This window comes from Arachis ipaensis, chromosome B02 (genome assembly GCF_000816755.2).
Source record: "Arachis ipaensis cultivar K30076 chromosome B02, Araip1.1, whole genome shotgun sequence".
NCBI lineage: Eukaryota > Viridiplantae > Streptophyta > Magnoliopsida > Fabales > Fabaceae > Arachis > Arachis ipaensis.
In genome coordinates, this window is record NC_029786.2 from 14,176,988 (window position 1) to 14,197,841 (window position 20,854).

At 34.0% G+C, this 20,854-nt stretch overlaps 2 pseudogenes; one reads left to right on the top strand and one right to left on the bottom strand.

The window, feature by feature from the left end:
* On the bottom strand, window positions 6,678-8,877 carry LOC107626895 (annotated as a pseudogene).
* On the top strand, window positions 9,465-18,083 carry LOC107626894 (annotated as a pseudogene).

Here is a 20,854-nt window from a genome sequence, read left to right on the forward strand (position 1 = left end):
TGATTGCACCAAGAAACTTGGCAGTTTGCTCTTCAGTAACATCCTCATTCTCTTCAGAAGAGGAATACTCATCAGAGCTCAATTCTGGATCAGCTTCAACAAGAATGCCTTTTTCTCTGTCCCTGCTCATAAGAAAGAGGAGAGAAAAAGAAAAGAAAAGGAATCCTCTATGTCACAGTAAAGATGTTCCTTATTGTTAGTAGAAGCAAAGAAGAAGAAATTCGAACACAGATAGAGGAGGGGGGTTCGAATTTGGTGATGATGTGAGAAAGAGATGTTAGTAGATGAATAAATAAATAGAATAAGATGAGAGAGAAGGGGGGAATTTTCGAAAATTATTTTTGAAAAGGAGTTAGTGATTTTTGAAAATAGTTTTTTTTTTTGAAAAATGTTAGTGATTTTCGAAAATTAAGATTTAAAAATTAAAAAATTAATAAATTAAAAAGAAATTTTGAAAAAGGGGGAAGATATTTTCGAAAATTAGAGAGAGAGAGTTAGTTAGGTAGTTTTGAAAAGGTTAAGAAACAAACAAAAAGTTAGTTAGTTAGTTGAAACAAATTTTGAAAAGATAAGAAGTTAGGAAGTTAGAGAAGATATTTTGAAATCAAATTTTTGAAAAAGATAAGAAGATATTTTTGAAAAGATATGATTGAAATTGTTTTTGAAAAAGATTTGATTTTAAAATCACAATTAATGACTTGATTCACAAGAAATCACAAGATATGATTCTTAGAACTTAAAGTTTGAATCTTTCTTAACAAGCAAGTAACAAACTTGAAATTTTTGAATCAAAACATTAATTGTTATTGTTATTTTCGAAAATTTGGTATAAAAATAAGAAAAAGATTTTTGAAAAATATTTTTTTGAATTTTCGAAAATAACTAAGAATTTTGAAAAAGATTTGATTTTTGAAAAAGATTTTGAAAAAGATAAGATTTTCAAATTGAAAATTTGATTTGACTCATGAGAAACAATTTGATTTTAAAAATTTTTGAAAAAGTCAATTCAAATTTTCGAATTTGATGAGAGAAAAAGGGAAAGATATTTTTTTGATTTTTTGAAATTTTTATGAAAAACATGAAAATTATGCAATGCATGAAATTTTTAGATCAAAACAATGAATGCATGCAAGAATGTTATGAATGTCAAGATGAACACCAAGAACACTTTGAATGTCAAGATGAACATCATAGACACAATTTTGAAAAAATTTTTAATGCAAAGAAATCATGCAAGACACCAAACTTAGAATTCTTTAATGCTTAGGCACTAAGAATTCAAGAATGCATATGATAAACATGAAAAGACACAAAACAAAAAATCATCAAGATCAAACAAGAAGACTTACCAAGAACAACTTGAAGATCATGAAGACCACTATGAATGCATGAAATTTTCGAAAAATGCAAGATGCACATGCAATTGACACCAAACTTATGATATGACTCAAGACTCAAACATGAAACACAAAAATATTTTTGATTTTTATGATTTTCTAATTTTTTTGGATTTTTTCGAAAATTATATGAAAAAGAAAAAATAAGGATTCCAAAATTTTTAACATGAATTCCAGGAATCTTGCATTCTTAGTCTAAAGCTTCAGTCCAGGAATTAGACATGGCTCACTAGCCAGCCAAGCTTTCAATGAAAGCTCTGGTCCAAAACACTAGACATGGCCAATGGCCAGCCAAGCTTCAGCATGTAACACCAGAGTATATTGTGAAACCGCATTACTTGGACAATTTCTCTTTACATGCCCAGGCTTTCCACATTTCCAGCATGTTACACTCCTTCCACGATTTTCTTTTCCATAATTGTCACTTCTAGCTACAAGCGCCAAATTTGATGAAGTGCTACTGGTGCACGAAATTGTGATGTCCAGGCTCAAACTATTCCTGGCACGTGAGCAACTTGGTACGCGTAATCGTGATTACACATTCATAATTTGTCACAACTTCGATACAACTAACCAGCAAGTGCATTGGGTCGTCCAAGTAATACCTTACGTGAGTAAGGGTCGAATCCCATGGAGATTGTTGGTATGAAGCAAGCTATGGTCACCTTGCAAATCTCAGTCAGGCAGATATAAAGTGATAATGGTGTTTTCGAATAATAAATAATAGAATAGGGATAGGGATACTTATGTAAATCATTGGTAGGAATTTCAGATAAGCGAATGGAGATGCTTTTCGTTCCTCTGAACCTCTGCTTTCCTGCTATCTTCATTCAGTCAGTCTTACTCCTTTCCATGGCTGGCTTTATGCAAGGGCATCACCGTTGTCAGTGGCTACATCCCCTCCTCTCAGTCTATTTATAATAAACTAGCTACTAGGGTTTACATGAGTAAGTAATTGATGTATAAATCCACTTCCTGGGCCCACTTGATGTGTGTTTGGGCTGAGCCTGAGTGTTGCACGTGTAGAAGTCCTTCTTGGAGTTGAACGCCAGCTTTTGTGCAGTTTGGGCGTTCAACTCTGGTTTTGGCTCCTTTTCTGGCGCTGGACGCCAGATTTGGATAGAAAGCTGGCGTTAAACGCCAGTTTACGTCGTCTATTCTTGGCCAAAGTATGGACTATTATATATTGATGGAAAGCCCTAGATGTCTACTTTCCAACGCAATTGGAAGCGCACCATTTCGAGTTATGTAGCTCCAGAAAATCCACTTTGAGTGCAGGGAGGTCAGAATCCAACAGCATCAGCAGTCCTTCTTCAACCTCTGAGTCTGATTTTTGCTCAAGTCCCTCAATTTCAGCCAGAAAATACCTGAAATCACAGAAAAACACACAAACTCATAGTAAAGTCCAGAAATGTGAATTTAACATAAAAACTAATGAAAACATCCCTAAAAGTAACTAGATCCTACTAAAAACGTACTAAAAATAATGCCAAAAAGCGTATAAATTATCCGCTCATCAGCTACCCTCATTTTTCATTCTTCTTTCTTCAGCAATGAGCTTACTGGCAACTTCTTCAAAATTCAGAGTTTCCTTCCCATACATTAAAACAGGTTTGATATACTCATAGGAAGAAGGAAGAGACAATATGAGCCTCAGTGTCTTATCTTCATCATCAATTTTCACTCCAATTGCCTCTAATTCAGAGACAATACCATTGATAGCACTAAGATGGTCGGAGATTTTCACATTGTGATCCATGCGTAGATTATGGAACTGCTCCTTCAATAACAACCGATTTGAGATGCCCTTTGTCTGATACAACCCTTCGAGTTTATCCCAAAGTTCCTTGGCTGTTTTCATTCCTTGCACATTTGCAAGAACATTCTTAGCCAAACACAGGCGAATAGCACTTGCAGCTCTCAAATCTAGTTCCTCCCATTTTTCATCCTTCATACCAGAGATCTTCTCCTTCAACGCCTTGTGCAAACCTGATTGTATCAACACATCTTTAACTTGTATTTGCCACAAGCCAAAATTGATTCTTCCATCAAATTTCTCTATTTCAAGCTTCACAGCAATTGAATATCTTGACATTGTTGCAACCGTATACTGGAATAGTATAACTCAACTGTAGACCGTGCACTAGGAAGGGTCCCCAGGAAAGAGAGGTGGGTCACAATGGACACACTTAAATACCAAGTCTTTCCTTAGCCAGAACCTTTCCAAACTGCACTCTCACAGTGTCACACTGCCTTCCAGCAATAACAACAGCAACCAAAGATCAACCTCAAGCCACAGGACGAAATTCTTTTCTGATGTGGAAGGTCAGACTAGGCTGCAACCACAGAGCATATTAAGAATAAATCCCACCGAACCGAAGCTCTGATACCACATGTTGGGAATAATACACCATTCCCCTTGAGAAAATACTTTTTACAGAGAAATAAAATAGACACAATCACAACACAAGAATTTAACGTGGAAAACCCCAATTACTAGAGAAAAAAAAAAACCACGGCCGTTGTCAAATGACAACCAAAGAATATCACTATGTGAAAATTGTTACAACACATAGACTTCTTTCTCTCTAACACCGACACCCCAGTACACCCACACTCTCAAAGCAAATATTTAACTACACCTCACAACACTCTCTAATCAAAGAGTATAGAGGAAAAGAAAAGTCAGATACAAGCTTTAAGTGTTTTTGACTGGTGTAAAAAATATGGAGAACTTAGCCTCATATTTATAGCCTAGGTCACCCACTCCATTTGCTATTCTAAGCAATGTGGGACTAATTCAACCAAATTCTAACACAATATTCATCTTTTTTCATGAACAATTAGATCAAGGAATTAGCAATTGATCAAGTTAAGAGAGATTGATTCACCAAGGGTTTGATTCTCCAAGGGATTGGGTTTCAATCACTCATGATTTGCCAAGAAATCAATGAATTATATGATTGAAGAGGAGATGAAAGACAATTTGATCCAGAGAATGCATTATCTCTGTACTCCAATGATTCTCCCCATTCCTATCTCTCCATTTCCTGATTCTTTGCTTTACAATTAATGCTTACGTGTATCGTTCCTTTTTAATTCAGTAATTTACTATCCTTGCCTTTATTTTATTGCAATTTATCTTCCTGCACTTTAATCTTCCAGCTAGTTACATTTTCGCTCTTTATTTCTAGTCATTTATTTCTTTGCTATTTACTTTTTAGTTAGTTACTTTACTGTTAAGCTACCAACTCTCATCAACTTTGATTGTTTAACTAGTATGACCAATTGATTAAAATTACTCAAATCTATCAATTCTCATGGGATCGACCTCAATCTCAGTGAGTTATTACTTGAATACGACCTGTGCACTTACTCGTGGATATTAATTTATCAAAATCCATATCAATACGCTTGGGAAAGTGAAAGTCATGTACGCTTATGTTTAACTCTATTAGCCCTTTCCAAGAGCTGCTAACAACTAACAGCAAAGATTACAAAATTCTTATCACAAGCCATACTAATAAAAGATGCCACAGGTTATAAATCCCATGCCAGATATTTTGCATACCTATTCCTTTGTCTATTTCACACAACACTTAAAGGAATCAACTAATTCTAGGATTTTCCATGTGATTTTCAACTTGTTTTTAAGACACTATCATGACAAATATTGTCTTGGTGACACAAAAATTAAGCCTTTAAAAAACATGATGTACACATTATGCTCTTGTAGTAGAACAGGAGTTGTTGTACATAAATATCAAGAAGACTTTCCTAATGCAGATGAAGACCTGTGTCCAGTTGATTATGTAAGGGAATTCGTGATGGATGAAGAGTTCTGTAGGATTCTGGACAAGGCTAAAGGAAAAGGATCTTTGGTGGTAGTAGATTTCTACTGCACCTCTTGTGAAAGCTGCAAATATATAGAGTAGGATTTTTCCAAGTTGGTGCAAGAAGACCGGTGATGATGAAGCTCCGATTATTTTCCTAAAGCATAATGTAAGTATATATGAACATCAGTGATTATTGTCTTTCGTTGATTATTGGACTGAGAACTCATGCTATCTAGAAAGTCTTTTATAACGCTATTCCTTGAAAGTAATGGATGAGTATGATGACCAATCCGAGGTTGCAGAGTGACTAAGAATCAGGGTATTTCTCTTTAGTTTGTTATGACATGTCTTTGTAATTTTTTCCACAGAATCCTCAAAGAATTTTAAATAAGACAGTTTGGTCCCAATAAATTTGTATTCAGTAGTAGTCCTTAAGAATTATTCTCATAAAGACAAATTGGTCCTTCTGTCATTTTCAATTAGGTAAAAAAATATTACTATAAGATAAATTAGTTCCTCTTCAAAATGACGAAAGAACCAATATGTCCAACGTGAATAACTCTTCAGGACTTATAGAGAATAAAAATTTATTAGAGATTCTTTAGTGCCAATTTTTGTGTTTATTCTTTTTTTTTTTTAAATATCTATCGAAATATCCTCGTTTCTCTCATCTCCTTTCTAGATGATTCAATCTTCTCTATATATGGGAGTAGGCATATGATCATGTAGCATTTGTGCTAAAAATAATATTTAAATCTTCATATTATATGATCCTAAGAATTCTAAAATAGCACTTCAACTGATGCAGGCTGTGCCTCTTTTCCAATTCTACAAAGATGGGTCTTGCTAGAAGCATTCCCAACCAGAGATAAAGATTACTTCCAACAACCAAAGATAAAGAAAAGATTGTCGCAGCCATCCTAAAAAATTTATCTCATGAGTCCCAATATATTTTGTGTTAACTTCATGGGAAGGGATCACTCTCATGCAAAATTGGTTCTACATGACACGTGTTCTTTAAACATAATTTTGTAGACCACACATAAAATGTTTTAGCCATGTAATTGTATTTCACTTAATTGGAACACTTGCTTGCAAGATCTTGGGTATAGAATTCAAAAGTATGGATATAAGTAGAATATACCCTCGCCTTTTACTTAGTGTAGGGATCCTCAATTTTCCAGAGACCCTATAGAGGGTAACAATAAATATTTTTTTCTTGTTAACCTTGTGCGTCTCGGTTGTTTATATTTAGCTGAAAGCTTTCACTGTATATAGATTTAAATAACAGTACATGCCTACATATTTACAGTGCCTGTGAATGTTATTCAATTGTTAGTCATACGATAACTTGTGTAGGTATTGCATTGGAAGAAATATATATGTCCATTTTACATAAACCAAGAAAGGATATAGGTTTTTTTCACTCTAGGTTACTTTTTTATAGAGAAAAATTCATGTTAAATTCAGGTCACCTTCAAGATTTACAGAGTATCTTGTAAAATTTATCTGCACAAATTACAAATATCACTGCGTATTAGAAAGAAAAATTATCAATCATATTCATTCAGCATTGGGCGGCACACAATCAAAAACCTTCCCAATTAATATTGAACCTGTAATTGACCTTATCCCTGTTCGAGTTAAGAAACTGATGTCCAAACCAGTTAAATTATGATCTTCATGGACCCACACTTCTGGTCCGTATATCAAACGGCAACGCTCAGTAAATAAACCAACCATCCTAAAGGCTACCTCCTTGAAGAACATAGATGCAATCTGACCAATAGAAAAGGATCATTGATTAGTCATCACCTGAAAAATACATAATAATGTTAACATCGAATTTATAATGTTAACATTAACGGAATTTATTGTAATGGAATGGGCTACATAGCAAATTGTATGAACGCGGATGCAGGCATATAAGAGGGTTTAGTCATGTCAAGTTACTGGTAATGATACTCATTAAATAAATCCTTGCCACATACATGAATTAACAGATTAAGTCCTCAAAATTTAGGTAAAGGAAAACATAAAAGTGAGGACGGAACATTGATTCCAAAAAAGCATAATGACAGTGAAAACAAGTTGATCAAGACAGATATAGAATGATAAAACCATACATGTCAGTAAAGTCGTGATTGAAACTTAAAATCCACCAACAAATAAAGATTGCAAGCCCCTGAAACTGAGCATGGATTGAATTCCCATACGTTTATCAAATGATCAAACAGGATATCCTGTGAAACAGTTGTCTGAAAATACAAAACATATGGTATAAGGCTATAAGCACAACAAAATAACAATCACTAGAAACAAAGAACGAAATTCTATTACCATAAACAAGTTGATTTCATGCTGTCCCTTTCAACAAACCAGCGAACCCCAATCCTGCTAGTGGTTACTTGGCTTGACCTATTCCCATAGAAGTGGGAACAACTGCCAAAAGCCCAAATAACACTTTTTGCCGCTTCTAGTTTTAAGATGTAACATTATACCCTCTTAACTCTCTTTTAGCAATTTTCACACTTGAGTGATACCAATAGCCGATGATGTAATACATTATATAGAGTTGTGTAGCAACGACATATTGGAAAAGTGACTCCATTGCATTGGCATGAATAACATACTGGCAACATTTTTATAGAAGCAGATTCGACAGATTTTAATGGTAGGGAAAAGAGAAAGTAACAATAATCATCCTGAGTAGAGAAAATGAACTACCTTTACACACTTTGGTCTCTCCAATTCAACATGAGAAACATAACTTTCAACAAGGAATTCAAATTCCAATGCAGCATCAAATGATCCATCTAGATAGTGCCTAAGTATTTTCGACCTTTGATGTCAAGGGACAAACCCATGGTAGAAGTCAACAACTACAACAACATCAAATAATTGCTTTGGCAAGTACCTAATAATCAGAAAGTGTACTAGCTCACAAATACAATTATGCACTAAAATGATCAATTTGTCTAAATACAACATAGGAATTAGGGATTGGGGAGAAAGAGAAGCGTGTTACCCCAAAACGCGCTTCTCTTCGTAAATTTTGGAAAGAACACCTTCTTCACCATCTCCACATCCAAGAAAGTGCCTTGTTTAGACAGTAGCATTGTTGTTACTCAACGCTCCCATAAACGGGGAACTAGCAATGCAACATCCAAGGGACTGAATCTGATTGGTGGCACCGCCAATGAAGGAGGTAAGGCACCGACAATCATCAAATTGTTGCTACTTCTCCTCCTAATTAATTGAGCTATGTCGCTTCTGTGTGACGCTAAGAAATGGAGTGCCTTCGTGGTGGACAAAAATACCGGCATTTTTTCTTTAGTTCAGAAAGAATTGGAAGATGGAACCCTAAATTGAGAAATTGAGCAAGTTTTAAAAACGAAAGAATGAGAATAGGAAAACGGCAGATTGGGATTGGAAATCGAAAGTGAACATTTGAATATGGGAAAACAAGGAAATAGAGAGAATTTTGGAATAAGAGAAGACGCAGAATCGAGAAAGAAATGCTAAGATAGAAATAGAGAAGGCGTGAAAATATGGTGGGCATTGGTTGAAAGAGATGAAGATGATGATGATGGTGGGATTCAAAGTCCATAGTACAAATATCATAACGCCCCACATGGTTAACAAGTCACCCCTTTCATGCTATGATACTAGTTGACTACACACGTGGACTACTTCACCCCCTTCCTTATCATTTACATTAAAATATTAGTACGTATTATATTAAATAATTTAATAAATTATTATCTACATCTTAGGTAGTTAGTATTTTAGTACTATTATCTTATTAAATTATTTCATATAATAGTACTAATATTCAGGCGTGAACAACAAGAAAAGGGGTGAAGTAATCCACGTGTGATGTCAACTAATATCATAACATGAAGGGGGTGGCGTGTTAACCATGTGGGGCATTAAAATCTTTGAAGTTTGGATTTTGAATTCCACCATCATCATCGTCTTCATCTCCTTCGACCAACGCCCACCAAATCTTCACGCCTTCTCTGTTTATATCATAGGTTTTTTTTCTCGATTTTGCATTTTCTTTCACTCCAAGATTCTCCCCATTCCCCTGCTTTCTCATATTCTGGGGTTCACTTTTGATTTCCAATACTAATACGTCGTTCCCCCATTCTCGTTCTTTTGTTTTAAAACCCGCCTAGTTTCCGAATTTAGGTTTCCATCTTCTAATTCTTTCTAAGTTGAAGAAAAAATGCCGATAGTTTTGTCCACCGTAAAGGTACGCCACTCCTAAGCGTCACACAGAAGCGACATATTACTACTATTATCTTATTAAATTCTTTAATACATACTAATATTCAGGTGTGAACGACAAGAAAGAGGGTGAAGTAGTCCACGTGTGTGGTCAACTAGTATCATAGCATGAAGAGGGTGGCGTGTTAACTACGTGGGGCATTTAGATCTTTGAATTTCAGAATTTGAATCCCACCATCATTACTGTCTTTGTCTCTTTTAACTAACCCCCACCAAATCTTCACGCATTCTCTATTTCTATCTTAGCGTTTCTTTCTCGATTCCACGTCTTCTCTCATTCCAAGATTCTCCCAATTCCCTTACTTTTCCATATTCTAGGGTTTACTTTTGATTTTCAATCCCAATCTGTCATTCCCCATTCTCATTCTTTTGTTTTAAAACTCTCCAATTTTTCAATTTAGGTTTCCATATTCCAATTCTTTTCAAGTTGAAGAAAAAAATGCCAGTATTTTTTGTCCACTGTAAAGGCACTCCGTTTCTTAGCATCACACAGAAATGGCGTATTAGTAATATTATCTTTTTAAATTATTTAACATAATAGTACTAATATTTAGGTGTGAACGACATAGAAGGGGGGTGAAGTAGTCAACGTGTGTGGTCAACTAGTATCATAGCATGAAAGGGGTGGCATCTTAACCACGTGGGCCATTAAGATCTTTGAGTTTTGGACTTTGAATCCCACCATCATCACCATCTTCGTCTCCTTCAACCAATGCCCCCTAAATCTTCGTGCCTTATCTATTTCTATCTTAGCATTTCTTTCTCGATTCCGCGTCTTCTCTTATTCCAAGATTCTCTCCATTTAATTTTCTTACTTTCTCATATTCTAGGGTTCACTTTTGATTTCCAATTCCAATTTTCCGTTCCCCCATTCTCATTCTTTCATTTTAAAACTGGCCCAATTTCTCAATTTAGGATTCCATTTTTCAATTATTTCTGAGTTGAAGAAAAAAATACTAGCATTTTTGTCCACCGCGAAGGCACTCTGCTACTTCGCATCACGCAGAAGTGGAGTCGCTCAATTGATGGTTGTTGGTGTCTTACCTCCATCATGGGCGATGCCTCCAATAAGATTCAGTCCCTTGTATACTGCGTTGTTGGTTCCCCACTTACCAAAGCATCGAGTAATGGCAATGCTACTATCCAAACGAGGCACTTTCTTGGATGTGGAGATGGTGAAAAAGATGTTCTCTCCAAAATTTATGAGGAGAAGCGCATTTTGGAGTAGCACTTCTCTTCCTCTCCAATCTCTAATCTCTATGTCAAATTTAAACAATTTGATTATTTTAGTGTGTATTTAATTGGAACTTGATATGGTTGATAGAGAATACACTTTGTATTTGTGAGTTGATACGCTTTCTGATTATCAGGTACTCGCTAGAGCAATTATTTGATATTGTCGTTGTTGACTTCTACCATGGGTTTGTCCCCTGGTGTCAAAGGTTAGGAACTATCCAGATGGATCATTTGATGCTTAGTTAGAGATTGAATTTGAATTCCTTGTTGAAAGTCATGTTCTCATGTTAAATTGGAGAGACCAAAGCGTATAAAGGTAGTTCATTTTCTCTACTCAAGATGATTATGGTTACTTTCTCTTTTTCCTACCATTTAAGTGTGTGTTTGAATTATAGTTTGCAAACGGGAGTTTGTATAAAAGTGATTTTGCAAACTTGATTTTAATGAAAAGTAAGTTTGTGTTAACGTGATTTATGTTTGGCAATCTTTATATCAAAATGGATTATAGTAAAATAAATGTTGTTTGGAATATACTACTCAAAATCACTTTTAGATGAAACAAAAAATAATATAAAAAATATTTATATATAAATAAAAAATATAATAAAAAACATAAAAATCAAAATATGAAAGAGAGTACTAAAAGTAATAAAAAAAATTAAAATATTTATCTTGGCGGTGATTGTAACAAATCTGAAAGATTTTGATGAAAAAAATTGGAACCAAGAACATACAAAAAAAACTAGTGTGAAAATTATATGGTTACTTACATCATTTTTATAGAAGAAAATGAAGGATAAGATTGGTAGAAGAGGAATAATTTTCTTACTTAATTTCTCAATTGTAATTAGCCTTCCCCAACGTGAACCCAAAAGCTAGAATTTTTAGCTTCCTCTAAACGTACGTTTAGAGGCAAAATCACTTATGGGTTCAGAGTTTCAAAGAGTTGCCAAACATAAAGATGAGACGTTCAAAGCACTCAAACGAGCTTCTCTCTTCTCCAACGTGAACCCCAAACACATCCTAAATCTATTGGATTCTGCTTTGCTTTTATAAAAAAGTTAGCAGTATGTTGTTCATACCAATGCAATGGAGTCGCTTTGCCAATATGTCATTGCTACACATGTAATACCCTAACACAGAGAACTTTATGCCTAGGTCGTAAATCAATGGTGATGAGGCGCTATGACCTCTAAAAATAAAATACGCATACACACACGCAGCACGCACGCACACACACACATGTTAAATTGGAGAGACCAAAGCGTATAAAGGTAGTTCATTTTCTCTACTCAAGATGATTATGGTTACTTTCTCTTTTTCCTACCATTTAAATCTGTTGGGTTCTGCTTTTATAAAAAAATTTGGCAGTATGTTGTTCATACCAATGCAATGGAGTCGCTTTGCCAATATGTCATTGCTACACATGTAACACCCTTACACAGAGAGCTTTATGCCTAGGTCGTAAATCAACGGTGGTGAGGTGCTACGACCTCTAAAAATAAAATACATACACACACATGCGCGCACACACACACATATTACTTTTACTAGGAGCCTTGAAGAAAAGGTTAACCAAAACCAAGACCAGACAATTTTGTCACTCTCGAAAAAGCGATAAGATAAAAGGCTTATACAGAAAAACCAAGAGACATATGTATATCAATATAGAGTTCCAAAAATAGGGATACATAATCAAGCTCTAGACTCAACCTGCGAAACAAAGACTGGCTATATATATATATATATCAATCCTAAGTTTTCAAAGTCAACCTCTAAGAGGGACAAAACATGTTTATACAAAAGCGGAGAAGGTACACATATATAACTAAGTACTTAATATAAAAAGCCCAAAATGTAAATCTTCGCTCCCAAAGAGTCTCCAACACACTCAGCAAGGTGCCTCATATCCTGCACCTGAAAAACAACATGTATAAAATGAGAACCAAAGGTTCTCAGCATGGTAACAGTGTCCAAAAGATAAGATATAAAGCTCTGTGAAGCCGAAGGCAATCCTAGACTGTTGAGTTAAGAAATTAACTAAAATTAATTAGTGATGACAAATATTATTTAATTGGGTAAAATAAATAATTAAATGTTGATTGTTTATAATTATATGAAGCTAATTATTTATTGTTGCAATACTACAGCCCAAATGAAAATGGAAAATGAAACAAGGCTGATGGGTTGAAAACTCAAACAAAGTCCAAAAGAAAACAAAGAAAGGAACCAACGGGCTAAGCAAATCAAAACCGATCCAAGTCTGTGTCCATCAATTTAAGTTGATCCCACCAAGCTTCTCACACAAGATTGAAGTCTTCACTCTTTCTCATTGCTTCCAAAGCAACGTTCCTTTCCTCTCTGTCTTAGTCAAATCACTGAACTTAGAAAAAGTAAGAAAGAGAGCTTAGTCACTAAGCTAGTCATGAAAGAAGAAGGAAAGAGAAGGTTAATCAAAGAAGGGTAAGGTCTAATCACCCATATCAAGAAAAGATCAGAAAGCTCAAGGTAATCTATTTCCTCTTGCATGCAACACACTTGTTTTTCTTCATCTTCAACTCCCTGTATCTCCGTTTTGAGCTATATGGAAAAGAGGATTTCTGTTCCTCTCTGCTGTAAATCCACGGTCTCAAAAAAGTCTTGGGGACCAAGTTGGTGTTCAAAGGCTCAGATCAAGTTGACCATTGAAAGACTCTTGTGGTTGCCGCTTTATGGCTTTCGGTCAAGATGAGGAAGTCAGAATCAAAGTTTCTACTCTAAGGTTTAATGAGAAAAAGTGAATCTGTGGGTTGGTGAAGCTCAAGGCTCAAGGTGTTGACCTTGGAAGAAGAACCCAGCAACATGCAAAGAGATAAAAGAGGTTTGCTGTTCATTCAGAAACCAAGGAGAGAAAACCAGAGTGTGAGAATAGTGTTCTGAAAAGAAGTTCCTCTACTTGGATAATACTTTCTTTCAAAGAAGCATTTGGCCAATACTGAAGAACTGTATCTGAGGTTTGCGAATCTGGTTTTGCACATAGCAAAGAGGCTGCTGATGAAGTCAATCTCCTTCATGTTTTACAGATTGTAAAGTACTTTTCTATGTTTATCTTTCTGTAATTTCTTGTGAGATAAGGCATTGTGAGAAAGCTCAAGTAAAAGCCATGAGTGAAAAAAGGCTGAGTGATACACTTGAGAGAAAAGCCTAGAGTTATTTCAGATTTCTTTAGGTATGTCTATGTCTTGTATCTTGTACCTGTGAGGTATCCCTTTCTTAGTTGGGTTAGCACTAAGAGTGAATAGTTAGGTATTAGCATAGCCAATGTCAAGTTAGGTTAGAACTTGAGTGTGAAAGGATTGGGTCAATCCTGTGAAATTGGTGTATGTAATACTGTTAACTATAGTGAAAATTCTTCCACTGTTGTGGAGGAGACTGGATGTAGGTTGCATAGTACAAGGCAACCGAACCAGGATACATGCTGGTGTTAGCTTTTTTCTTCTCTGATAAGTTCTGTTTTCTGATATTCATGAGACAAAAATAAATTGTCTCATAAATTTTTGCTGCTGAGTACCAACAGAATCAGAATTGAAAGTTTGTTTAAAAAGGGTCATAACAGCAACTTAAAAGGAAGGCATAGATTCAACCCCCCTTCTCTAAGCCTACCACAACCTTCATAGACTTATACAACCCAGATCAAAGCCTAGAGTTCTCACTAAGCCAAAACTATGGTAATTCTATCTAGGGGTTCTATTCTATCTCTTCAATTCTAATTCTCTACAAACCTACCAATCACCAGGTGGAATAATCCTTAGCGTCACCTCTGCCAGCATGAGGGATCTCTCTATTGTTCAAACAAAGACAAAGCATACAAGTAATACACAACTAAGAAAATAGATACAACATTTAAGTCATTTAGCATACAAGCATAGATAAACAGTTAGGCAAGCCAAAACACAATATACATACTCAAACAAATCATACAATGCACATAATGGATGTCTGACCTATGATCGATAAGTCTCATCTGTCAGTTATCCAGCCAAACCCGACATGTCCGGTAGCGAATCCTGGACAGTCCCTGCATCACACATTCTCAAGAGTCTATGCATATATCTATATTCATTCTTTAACCATCTCATTAGGGGAGATCTTTCCGAAAAGGTATAAGTGTCCGGTCACACTTGCGACACAAGGTTAAAGGAATGAGATGCAAATAAATTATAATTACCATCATGGAGCAAGTGGGGTGAACCGCAACCCTTGCTACTACCCAAGAAGCTCAAGTCATCATAACCCGGAGTAAGTAGGGTGAACCAATCCCTTACATCTACCTGAGGAGCCTCAACAACCAACATGGAGCAAGTGGGGTGACACCACAACCCTTGCATCTACCTAGGAGGTACGTTCTCATATGTTTATGAGGAATAAAGGAGGGGATCTTAACCTCCTACCATCTCACTGGAGGCGATTTTACAATACCAGGAGGAATAAAGAAGGGTATCCTCACTTTCCACCATCTCTCTGGGGTCGCACTTTTGAGAAAAAGTGCTCAGATGAAACAATTATGCTCAATATCAGTTTCATAGTAAAAGTATATTTATGCAAACTTATCTTCTCTACACTCCAATATGTTCTCTTTGATCCACTCAGTCCACTCTACAAACGCTCTAGTTAAATACACCACAATTCTCTACAATCCTAGGTCACTGGCTCTAAACTTATAACCGAAAATTACCCCTTTATTTCACTCAGTACTCTTTTGTTTGTCCGAAAACCTAAACACTAGCTATCGTACCTTAAACAGGTGTTACAGAGGTTTAAAAAGTTAGAGAAGTTGTTAAAAACTCAAAATTACAACTTTTTCAAAGTAGGGTGGTCATGCATATGCATGCCACCCTTCGCATACGCATGACTTGAAAATTGGCCAAGTCGTGTACGCAACCACCTCATGCGTACGCGAGTGTGTTGGACAGAAGAGAGTCATCGCGTACGCATGCATGTTTTCGCGTACACATGCTGTTAAAATGCCAAAGTCGCGTGCAAAACAGCGCTACGTACACTAAAGTGCTAGGCAAAGCCCGAAACTCGCGTCGCGTGGAACATTTCGCGTATGCATGCCTTAGGTTTTTCAGAAAAGCTGTTAAGTTTGTAGAAATCAGTTTTTTACACTAAACTTCAAACGCGCATAACTTTTTTGTTAAAAATTATTTTTAGTTTGTTCTTCGAATGTTATAAACTTCACGGAACCAATTTTCATTCAAAATAAGTTTCACAAGATTTGGGGGGACTGGAAGCCAAGTTATGACCCTCCGAATTTGGTTAAAAATCAATTTTTACCAAAACGTTTCAAATCCTTTAGTTTTCAAAACTCTTAAACCAAAACCAAACTAAACATACCCAAACCAATATCAACACAGCCAAACCAATACCAACACCTCAAAACCTCAATTGATTCAAATATTTACACTCAAAATCTACCAATTTCTTCAATTCCTATCAATCATCATCAATATCGACATTTTTTATTCATTCCACAACATCACAACCATTCTAATGCCTAACACCCTTCAAATTCACTCAGTCCAACAACTTCACCAATCATTCATTTCACAACATATCAATATACATTCTCAATTTTTAATCAATCAACAATTCAACCTATCTTACGGACAACTAGTCTAAGTCTCACACAACATTACAAATTAGCTAAAGAAAACCGAAACCATACCTTGACCGAATTTCTCCAAACTCAAAACACTACAATTCAAGCTTTTAAAACTCCAAATCAAACCCAAGAAGCTCCAGCCACCAAAGCCTATTCCAAGTGCTCCAATTCACCAATTTAACTTCAATCAACATAAAATTCAACCTAATTCCATACAATACCATCATATCAATGCTAAGGTTTTCTAATTCATCAATTCACAAGGATTTAGTGATTTCTTACTTTACCCACTTATGATTGGAGCAAAACCCAATTATTATCCAATGCTAGAGAACACATAAACCATCAAAAACACAATTTCCTCAATACCGATGAACTAAAAACGAAAATCATAGCGAAGGGAAGAATTGGCTACGAAAAACAAAGTTTTTTACCACTTTTTTAAATAAAAATGAAGAGCTCGATGAGACAAATGCGTGGCAACAAACGACTCGTCAATCGGAGCTCCAAATTGAAAGTTATGGATGATTAAAGATGATGATAAATAGTGCTTTGGTTAGGTTTTGTCTCCCTTTACCGTTTCAACGTGGAGCTCAAAGTGGAAGGGGTTTTGTGGCTGAAAATCCTAACTTTGGGTTTATATATGTTGAGCCTTGCCCGATTCAATCAGTTTAGTCTGATAGTCCGATTTTGAGGCAAAACATTTAAAATTAGTGTTTTAATTCATATTCTAAATATTTTTGCTCATATTTAATTTATTAGATGATTATTTATTAATTTATCGGATTTTACAATAGAACTCTACATAATATATTACATCATCGACCACTGATATCACTCTAGTGTGAAAATTGCTAAAAGAGAGTTAAAAGGGTATCATGTTACATCTCAAAACTAGAGGCGGCGAAAATGCATGTGTTATTTGGGCTTTTGGCAATTGTTTCCACTTCTATGGGAGAGGTCCGGGCCAAGTGACCACTAGCAAAAATAGGGTTGGCTGGTTTGTTGAAAAGCGCAGCACGAAATCAACTTGTTTATGACAATAGAATTTTGTTCTTTGTTTCTACTGATTGCTATTTTGTTTTAAATTTTTAGACAACCATTTTACAGAGTATCCTATTTGATTATTTGATAAACATATGGGAATTCAATCCAAGCCCAGTTTCAAAGACTTGCAATCTTTATTTTTTGGTGGATTTTAAGTTTTAATCACTACTTTACAAACAAATATGGTTTTGTCATTCTGTATCTATCTTAATCAACTTGTTTTTATTGTCATTATGCTTTCTTAAAAATAATGTTCTGTCCTCACTTTTATGTTTTTCTTTCCTTAACTTTTGAGGACTTAATTTGTTAATTCATATATGTGCCAAAGATTTATTTGTTGAGTATAATTACCTTGACATTACTAACCCTCTTATAAGCCTGCATCCATGTTGATATGTAGCCATTCCATCACAATAAACTCCATTAATGTTAACATTATAAAATCAGTGTTAACATTATTATGTATTTTTCTGGTGATGACTAATCAATGTTTTTTTTGTTAGTCAGATTGCATTTATGTTCTTCAAGGAGGTAGCTTCTAGGATGATTGGTTCATTTACTGAGCGATGTTATTTGATATATGAACTAGAATTGCGGGTCCATGAAAGATCATACGAAGAAAGGGCATAATTTAGTTGATTTGGACATAAGTTTCTTGCCTCGAATAGGACTAAGGTCAATTTACAGGTTCAACATTAATTAAGAAAGATTTTGATTATATGCTGCTCAATACTAAATGAATATGATTGATCGTTTCTCTTTATAATATCCACTAATATTTGTAATTTGTGTAAATAAATTTTACAATACACTTTATATAATCTTAAAAGTGACCTGAATTTAACATAAATTTTTTTTCCTGAAATAAAAGTGACCTCGGAGTGAAAAAAAAGCTATCAATCCCTTCTTGGTTTATATAAAATGGATATATATTTTTTCTTTCCAATGCAATACACACAACTGACACAAGTTATCGAATTACTAGCAATTGAATAACATTCACAGACACTGTAGACATGAAGGCCTGTGCTATTATTTAAATCTATATGCAATGAAAAGTTTCGGTCAAATATATACAAACGAGACGCATAGAGTTAACAAGAAAAAAATATATTTATTGAAATCCTATGAAGAGTCTTTAAGAAATTGAGTTTCACTTTTCCAAGCGTACATGATTTTCAGTTTTTCACTTTCCCAAGCATAGATGGCTTGTGATCAAAATGCGTTCACTTATTCTCTGGAATTGGATTGATTTGTAGCCACATTTGTAAGTTGAGTTTCATTCAAACAGTTTCTTTTTCAATATATCATTTTAGAGGAATACTTTCCAACAATTTATGGGGAGTATTATCACGTTGTCTATTTTATATCTTTGATTTGACTTTTATCAAATGTTATTTAGGGTATCGTCTAGAATTTTTTTTTTGGTGAACACTTGTCAACTGATGACTAAAATGATAGATATTGTCCAATGTAAATAACATATGTTATGTTGTGAGATGAATCTTATATCGTCTTATAAAGTCTAACATAAACATCATAATGGTTTTGGTTTCCTTTCTTCTTAGTACTAAATTGATATTTATTATTGTTTTGAAAACTAATTTGGATTCATTCTGGTAGATTCTTTAAAAAAAAAAACTTTATTTTGGGTAGATAATGCATCACATCATTTTATCATGTAACATGTGATTATTATTGGTTTTGCTTTATTTATCAGTTGGCTTTTTTGGCAAGGCAAGGATCCTTCCCTATTAACAATTGCTTTGATGGATCCTCATGAAACTTTTGTTGGTTTGATTCATTGGGAGTTCAAGTCCTTATCAGGGCTTACTTATTTCTTTTTCAATTTCTATTTGATATTATTATTACAAATGGATAAAAATAAGAAAATGACAAATTAAACATCTCTCGATTTATTTATTTGGTTTCGCGTACAATGAAAATTTAGGATTCAAGAATTTTTAATCATATATAATTATGCATTTATTATATCTAATATTATTTAATTATTTCAATGATAATTAAGGAATGCAAAATAATATTTGGATTGCTTTTTAGTTGATTATTTCTTGTCTCTCAAGTATTTTTATTAATTTTAATATATCAATAATGTAAAAATATTAATATAATCGTCTAATTACATTTATTTATTTTAAAAACGTTTTATGTAGTGGATCTAAAAATTAGTTAGTTTTGATTATGTGAGATTAAATATTTGTATAAAATTATTTTATACCGCCAATAAATTTATATATAAAAAAGTCTAAATAATTAACATCCTCTCTTGCCAACAATTTAACATATCAACCAATTTATAATAAAATTCTTTTTTTTTTACATTAACAAAATACTGATTTAGTGCGGCACTCCTCCACTTTGAGGTGAAAATGGGAGGAAGGAAAAGGAAAGGAAAGAAATAGGGAGGAAAATAGTTATTTTCCTTTGTTTGGTTGAGGAGAGAAATGGAAGAGAAAGGAAAATGGATGGAAAATTATTGGTGGGACCCACCAATTTTTTTTCCTTCCAACAATGGAGAGAAAATGGAGAGAAAACTAAATCTCTCTCTACTTCAAATATTACCCCTTTACTTTTTTCTATATAATTTATAATATAAGGGTAAAATTATCTTTTTATAACATTTCTTTCTTTTTTATTTTCCTTTCATCCAAACACATCTAAAGAAAATAAAAATTTACTCAATTTTTTTTCTTTCTTTTCTTTTCTTTCTATTTCCTTTCTCTCTATTTCTTTCCTTCCAATCAAACATAGCCTTATTGATCATTAATTCTACCGCGTAATGCACTTCTCAACTGAACATCAATTCTGCAGTGTCGTGCGCTTCTCGCTGCTATCATTCACTAAAAAAATTCAAAACATAAGAAAAACGAACATCTGAAACTATTGCAAAAAAGAACATAAAAAAATTTAACAAAATAGAATATCTAAAATTTAATAAAAAAAACATTAAAATTATTGTAGAAAAATAACATCTAAAATATAACAAAATCATTGCACCTTTTTATTTTTTCTTTTTCTTCGTTTAATTTTTATTTTTTTTTATTTTTTTTAAGAGGGTGAAATAAGAATAATTATAAAAAAGTGGAACGAAAAAAAAAGAAGAGATGAAGAAGGAAGAATTTTAAATTGTGTAGAATTTATCAAAAAATAATATCAAAATTTTTTAATTGTGATATAGAAAAAATTTTAATTGTGCTTTCTTAACCGTGCCAATAAAATTTATTAATCAATTAGAAGTTGTTTAGCTTTTTTATTCTTTTTTCTTCTTTCTTCGTACGAAATGTCTACGTTACTGTTTATTAAATTACATATAATTTTAAAATTTTTGCATTTATTGTCAAAAGGAATAAACAAAAAAAAATGAAATAAAAAAATTATAA